The following is a 7,451-nucleotide window of genomic DNA, read 5'->3' as shown; positions in this document are numbered from 1 at the left end:
TAATAATCAACGCTATTAACAGCTGTTACTCTATTTATTTCCGCCTTTTTGGTTTACTTAAAATGAATTTAGGGAAAACACATAGAATTCCTCAGACGGTTATATTGATCGATGGACAGTCAGCTTTTTGAATCCTTTGATGAATTGGCGGCCATTCCTTAACTTTGCCGTTCTTTTGCGATAATGATAAAAGATGCTTCATGTATGGGAAAAGACCAAGCCGAGAGGGACGTGTGTTAGAGTCCAATTACTAATGTTTCCTCGACATGTGTATGTGTATTATTAAAAGGCCTGATTTTTTTTTTATCTTAAAATTATATATTATAATATTATTATACTGTGGCCTGGTATAAGTGTTTTTTTGTTTTTTCCTCTTTCCCTATTCTCAAGGTGCGTATTTACAATGAAGAAGCATTCCTGTTAGTTTTCAAAACATCCTATCGAATGGTATTCAAGGTAACGTACCTTCGAGTGCTAGGGAAGTGTGGCCACTAAACACATAGCAAGAGGACTGGATATACCTCTACATGTACAAGGCGACTAAAGAGGTTCATTTAAACTTCCGGCTAGAGTGGGTTTATTCTTATCCTCGTAAACGTCTGAGATCAATTTGTTTGCTGGAGCGTATAGCTGATGTTATGTTATCATAAGTTCGTGCACAATGACAGGGCTAGATTTCAAATTTGTTCTTTTCATATATGAAATTTTATTTTCAATATCATTCCATGATACTGTATATTTTAGCTCTAACAGCATTTGTTTGTTATTCAATATTATACCTGCACTGTTTTCTGAATTTGAGAGTCCCGCTCGCATTATCTGTTATGTCGATTCCATCAGCTGTTTAGACCTGAATAGGAACAGCTGGAGTTTGTTAAATACTTCTCCAGTTACGATATTATACTTCATTTTGTATGATATAGTATCTTATCCTGCAATAGTGATCAATGTACCCGTAATGTTCAGAAAGAAAACTTAGATGTCGTCTAAAACTTTGTGTAGTCTGTTATAGTATCGCACGGAGGTGTACCGTATGGAGTGGGGTTTGATATAAGAGGAGAAGGAGGATGAGGATGATGATGATGATCATGATGATGATCATGACGATGATGATGATGATGATATGATGATCATGATGATGATCATGATGATGATATGATGACGATGATGATATGATGATGATGATGATGATGATGATGATGATGATGATGATGATGATGATGTAAAACTATAAATAAATTTCGAAATAAAGAACTTGATCTTAAAATTATTTTCCTTATGGCTACTTCATCCAAACACTTATGTTATGTATTGTAAGTCAATGTAACGTTCTTTTCGTTTTGGCAGTCAATGCGACCATATGGTGACAGTGTGGCCTTTTTTTCTCGGTCCCCATGCAGCGTTTCTGTTCGACATACCCATCGCCGTATAGACCGTACGAGGTATATAACACCTCCGTATATATATTTACCATTGTATCACGCAGACATCTGTTACTATGGAATGTGTATTGATTTTTACACCCTAGCAGATCACACATGAGCTGTTGTCCCGGGTCGTTGCGTGCTTCTTTATTCATTAACTTACTTTGTAATTACATTTTAATGAGCTGACTAGCAGCTGTTATAATAAAATATCACTATTATGACCAGTCTACTTTCATTCGTGCTACATTCGTTTGTCCATACAAGATTTGAAGTAGTGCATATATATCGTTGAATCGTTTGATCAGTTAGGCTGAAGTACAATGTTTTTGAGATAAAATCGAAGCAAAGACTAAAAGCACTATTCATAAAATTCATATATACATGTAACTCTTATATAAGGCAAACGACATCCCCTTTTTACATGGATGTATATTCATACACAAATTTCATACCGCTTCTGAAAAATATAAGTTCCCGGATTGCTGTTTCTCCCCACGATTTGCCAACTTGTGATAAGATCAGAAAGTACATGTATATAGAACGTTGACAATTCCAATTTAAATATGTTTAGTTAATAAAGACGTAAATGGCATTAGGTGTTAGTATGCTTTCTCAAGTGTAACGTTTTAATGACACTGCTTTAAATTTTCAACAATGGCGGTACAAACCGTGTATACGATTCACAGCCCATATTCTGTGTAAATTATAGTACATTACTGCATGGAATAGGAGAAATTTACATAGCTAGACGTAGGTTGATACCTGGATAGAATCATGTGTGTCTATACTTAGCTTAAATATATATAGATAATAATTAAACATTGATGTTATAAATATTTTATTGTAAGGATTAAGCCCAGACACAAATTAATTTAGATACACCAAAGAGGTTAAAAGGGCTACCAACGGACGTTTCCCAGCTAAACTTATTTATACTACCTATGTATCTGAATCACATATCTCCGTTAAATCGGATTGTATTTGCTTGAGGTGCCTGATATGAGGAACAAGGCGTTTAGAATGCGCACAATTCAGTAGAATAACCAGGTATCACTTTAATATTCATTTATAGTTATTAGTTATATATATTATTTCAATGTCCAGATATGAACGCTTTACACAAAACTTATCTTTATTATTTCGTATTGAAACTGTGGTACCTAAATGTAACTGTTAGTCTAACTCTAACTTTGTCAATAATCAAAATTGATGATGTATAGTTTTCAAAACGTAACTTAAATGAACAAAATTTTAAAAGATAATTCGTGTATTAAGAAAATTTTATACGTGAACAATTCCAATCGGAATCCGTTTCGGTCTTTCCTTCACATTCTGAGAGTAATCTGTCGTATCGTCCAATTCAAATTTTGACGGAACCGTAGTCATTTGAACGTTTGGCGCAGGGGCATTCTCCATGTTATCTGAAGCGAAACGACAAGCTCACATTGAACAAGATTAATCTATGACGTCATAAGTAAACCACCTGTTACGTCACGAGAGTTTTTACTTTCATACCCAAATGGAATGCATTTCTGCTGGAAATGTTCATATTGTGGGTTGCAGCGCAAATGTTAATATAAAGTGATAAATGTAAAAGATACACATTTGCTGGCACCTATAAGATTCGGTAATACAATACAAAACCTTATTCTCAAAATAAAATCACTGTTTAACGTTTTGGATAACACTGCACGATGAACCAAAATATACAAATCAGAGCGATACAATGCATGTGTTTCTTCGTTTTGAACAAGTTGAAATGCATCCATTGATAATGATAAATTACACATGTCTGTTTCGATTGATGGAATTTTCTCACAGGACACTCTTTAGTGAAAACGTCCAGACTCCTGTAATAATACTAATGAATATATAATTCACTTGCCGCTTCAGTGATTACAGTAGATCTGTATAATGCGTCAGCGTCACTGTCGTGATTTTTATACAAATTATACCCCCTAAAAGACGTCTTCAGTACTGGGTGATGAGTTACACTTCGATAAGTCACGTACACACGTCAATCATATAGCAACAGTCAATTACACCCCATCGTAGGTCACGCGCACTATTAACAGATGTGTTGAAATATTACAAGGTTCAAAGTGAATGCAATTATCGTATATTTATATTTGCAGGAAATTGTTATTATATTATCAAACCAGATAGCAATGGCTAACAGAAAACTCTGAACTTCTTTCTTATGACAAGGAAAAAACAAAAGGAATGCCAGCTGCATTATAGTAATATGCACGTAAGCAGTTCGGTACATATATCTACATTTAAATTAGACATAATTAAAAATAGAATACACATCAATACAGAAAGGAAAAAACTGGCTTGAATGAATTTCTATTGTAAAACGGTAAAAGTATAGTGGTGTCCAACGCTATTGTGACGTCATAAACGATGACATCATCATAAGAGCAATGGCATTTGTAGCGATATAGTAATGCTTAGGGTTGGACAGTCTTTTAATATGGCTACCAACCCCTTTACCCAATGGTGCAGGGCTAGTGATCCGGTCCTTTTTATCGCCTTCACACATGCTGTGCTATGTATGTATGGCTTGTTGGTTTGCTTGAAGATGACAAATCCTCAATAATTGCTTACATCATGGTAATGTCCGAACCGAAGACGACATCTTAACGTGAACTTCGAAGAGGGACTTTTTTATGGCGGGAAAAAACAACAGAATACCGAAGTGTCAACCAAACTATGATTTTAACTCAGAATTTAAAATCCTAAGGTGGAGTTTAAGCATAGGAACAAATTTACTAGAGACAATGGACAGATAACAAGGGGTTGAGACCAAGTATTCCGGGAGTATGCACATAGGAACAAATTTACTAGAGACAATGGACACATAACAAGGGGTTGAGACCAAATGTATGCCGGGAGTATGAGCATAGGAACAAATTACATAGAGACAATGGACAGATAACAAGGGGTTGAGACCAAATGTATTCCGGGAGTATGAGCATAGGAACAAAGTACATAGAGACAATGGACAGATAAAAAGGGGTTGAAACCAAGTATTCCGGGAGTATGAACATAGGAACAAATTTACTAGAGACAATGGACAGATAACAAGGGGTTGAGAGCAAGTATTCCGGGAGTATGAGCATAGGAAGAAATTACATCGAGACAATGGACAGATGACAAGGGGTTGAGACCAAGTATTCCGGGAGTATGAACATAGGAACAAATTTACTAGAGGCAATGGACAGATAACAAGGGGTTGAGACCAAGTCTTCCGGGAGTATGAGCATAGGAAGAAATTACATCGAGACAATGGACAGATGACAAGGGGTTGAGACCAAGTATTCCGGGAGTATGAACATAGGAACAAATTTACTAGAGACAATGGACAGATAACAAGGGGTTGAAACCAAGTATTCCGGGAGTATGAACATAGGAACAAATTTACTAGAGACAATGGCCAGATAACAAGGGGTTGAGACCAAGTATTCCGGGAATATGAACATAGGAACAAATTTACTAGAGACAATGGACAGATAACAAGGGGTTGAGACAAAGTATTCCGGGAGTATGAGCATAGGAAGAAATTGCATAGAGACAATGGACAGATAACAAGGGGTTGAGACAAAGTATTCCGGGAGTATGAGCATAGGAAGAAATTGCATAGAGACAATGGACAGATAACAAGGGGTTGAGAGCAAGTATTCCGGGAGTATGAGCATAGGAAGAAATTGCATAGAGACAATGGACAGATAACAAGGGGTTGAGACAAAGTATTCCGGGAGTATGAGCATAGGAAGAAATTGCATAGAGACAATGGACAGATAACAAGGGGTTGAGACCAAGTATTCCGGTCGATACGCGTCCTTGGCTTCCCCAACGACAACCGCAAAGTTCATCTACGAGGTCAAATCAAAGGAGCGGCTGGTCATATCGGGACTTCTGGTACTGGCAACAAAATGGCACACGCCTAGAACAAAGCTCACCCTTCATCAGTACGCCAGGTTTACCCAACGGTTTCCTTTAACCGACGAACTCTAGTAGAATTGTCTTTAGAGGGTTTCGAGAACAACCTAGGCTTCTGATTCTGGATACCACTATAAATATATCAATATATATCAGTTAAAGAGTTTTTAGGTGCTGGCTTGTGCGCTTACACACATGAGTATAATAATATAATAATAATAAAGGCTTTATTTATTCTTGATAATATATTGAGCATTGAGCTCATCTTACACTTGGTCAAGATACAATATATGATAAAATGTACAATATTTACAGCTAAGGAGTATGTCTTTCATATATAGACAAAAACTCGAAACAATAAAATGTAGACTTATATTTAGTGCACATACCTTTACTCAGTATTGAGATCGTTCCATGGTAGAGTAGAGGAAACACATCTTTAGTTAAGATACAACAAAGCCGATGACGACTTAGTTCTACAAAGATGTCGTACTATGTGTTGATCTCATTAATGGTGTATTGTTAGTGTTTAACACACAATTGGCGTTGGTAAATGGTGAGACCATCCTTCTTTCTACTTCTTTTAAAGAATGTAACAAACTTATAACTCAGCACATTATTGACATCATTAACGACAAGGAGAATTAAAGCGTTCAATAGTAGGTACCCTTCATTACCTGCTGTCGGATGTAAATTGGGAATGTAATCATGTATCGGAAGCCCTGGGTCGTCTACTTAACCTTTAAACAACGTCACCTTGTATTGCATTGAGTAAAACTAGGATAAGATGTTTCTTTACCCTTAGGTAAGAAAAAGGAATAAAAGTTAAGTTGGATCCCTAATTATTACTACTCTGTTGGGAAGCTTTACGTACAAAATAGTGTAACACTTTTTTGAGAGACGGAGGTTCTAACATTTTGATAGATAGATAAAAGGAGATACAAACTTCCCAGTCTGAACAAGTAGAGTATTTTCAAGAGGCATTCGAAAGGAAGAGGGTGAGGTTTTTACTCAGTTGTGTTTCTTAATTCTTTACAACTTTTCATTCCCTTAGTGCATTTCGATATTTGCATCTTTTAAGCCAGTGTATGGATCAAATACGTGTTCTGGAGAAACTGTGCAAAACTTAAACATCGATGTGATATGAGACAGTACAATTGTTCCTTTACAAAAGTTTGACCCAACATTTTATCATTCTAAATTGGTTATCTTTAATTGAAGACGTTTTAGTTCATACTCTTTATGATAACCGTTTCACTTCAACACTTCCTTGTCAATAATCCGTCCTCTTCTCACATTTCGTAAATTGGTAAATAGGTATTAGTAGTATAGGATATACTACTATGAGTTCCTACTTTGAACGGGTAGAGGATGAGCTCCTCCTAGGGTACCTATTTTGGCCGTGGAACCTACTTTGACCGTGGAGTTGGGAAGGGATTACGAAGGATGGCGGATATACCTTAACATTGACCGGACGATGGCGGACATCCTGTCATAGTCTATACATTGTCCACGTAGCACTAGATACGTAACAGATCGGATTAATCCGGAAGATGTACTCGGAGAGGGTGGCTTAACCTTAGGACAGATGATACTGCTTATTTCTCTGAGACTAATTACCTGTCACCAGACAAGTCCCTAGAAATCTTTGAATAAAGATTTGTAAACATTTTGAAATATAGAATATAGACCAACAGAAACATTCTTTCTTCAAATTTAAATTTTGGTTATTGATGGAAAATGAAAACAACAAAAATTGAACATATCTAGAGCCAAAATCTGACAAAAAGAAAAGTATTCATCGGAATTTCTATGTCGTAATGACAGGGTAAACGTACGTAAAGCATTCCTTATTGTGTATAGTGAAAAGAATCATAAACAAAAGCTTTAAATATATCCGCAAACGGATTCTGACAAATATCTTCAAGAAGATTTGGTAAGATACTTAAAAGATATATAAGTAGGGGGAAAGTGATGGGACAACTGTCCAACTGGCCCCACTGGCCCCACCGGACCCACCCAAAACCTTGGGAAAACAGTTCCCACCACCCCACCCCAAATCCTCGGAAATCATACCCC

Source organism: Mizuhopecten yessoensis, unplaced genomic scaffold (genome assembly GCF_002113885.1).
Source record: "Mizuhopecten yessoensis strain PY_sf001 unplaced genomic scaffold, ASM211388v2 scaffold10919, whole genome shotgun sequence".
In the NCBI taxonomy this organism is placed as follows: domain Eukaryota; kingdom Metazoa; phylum Mollusca; class Bivalvia; order Pectinida; family Pectinidae; genus Mizuhopecten; species Mizuhopecten yessoensis.
Note: the sequence above shows the minus strand (reverse complement) of the source record.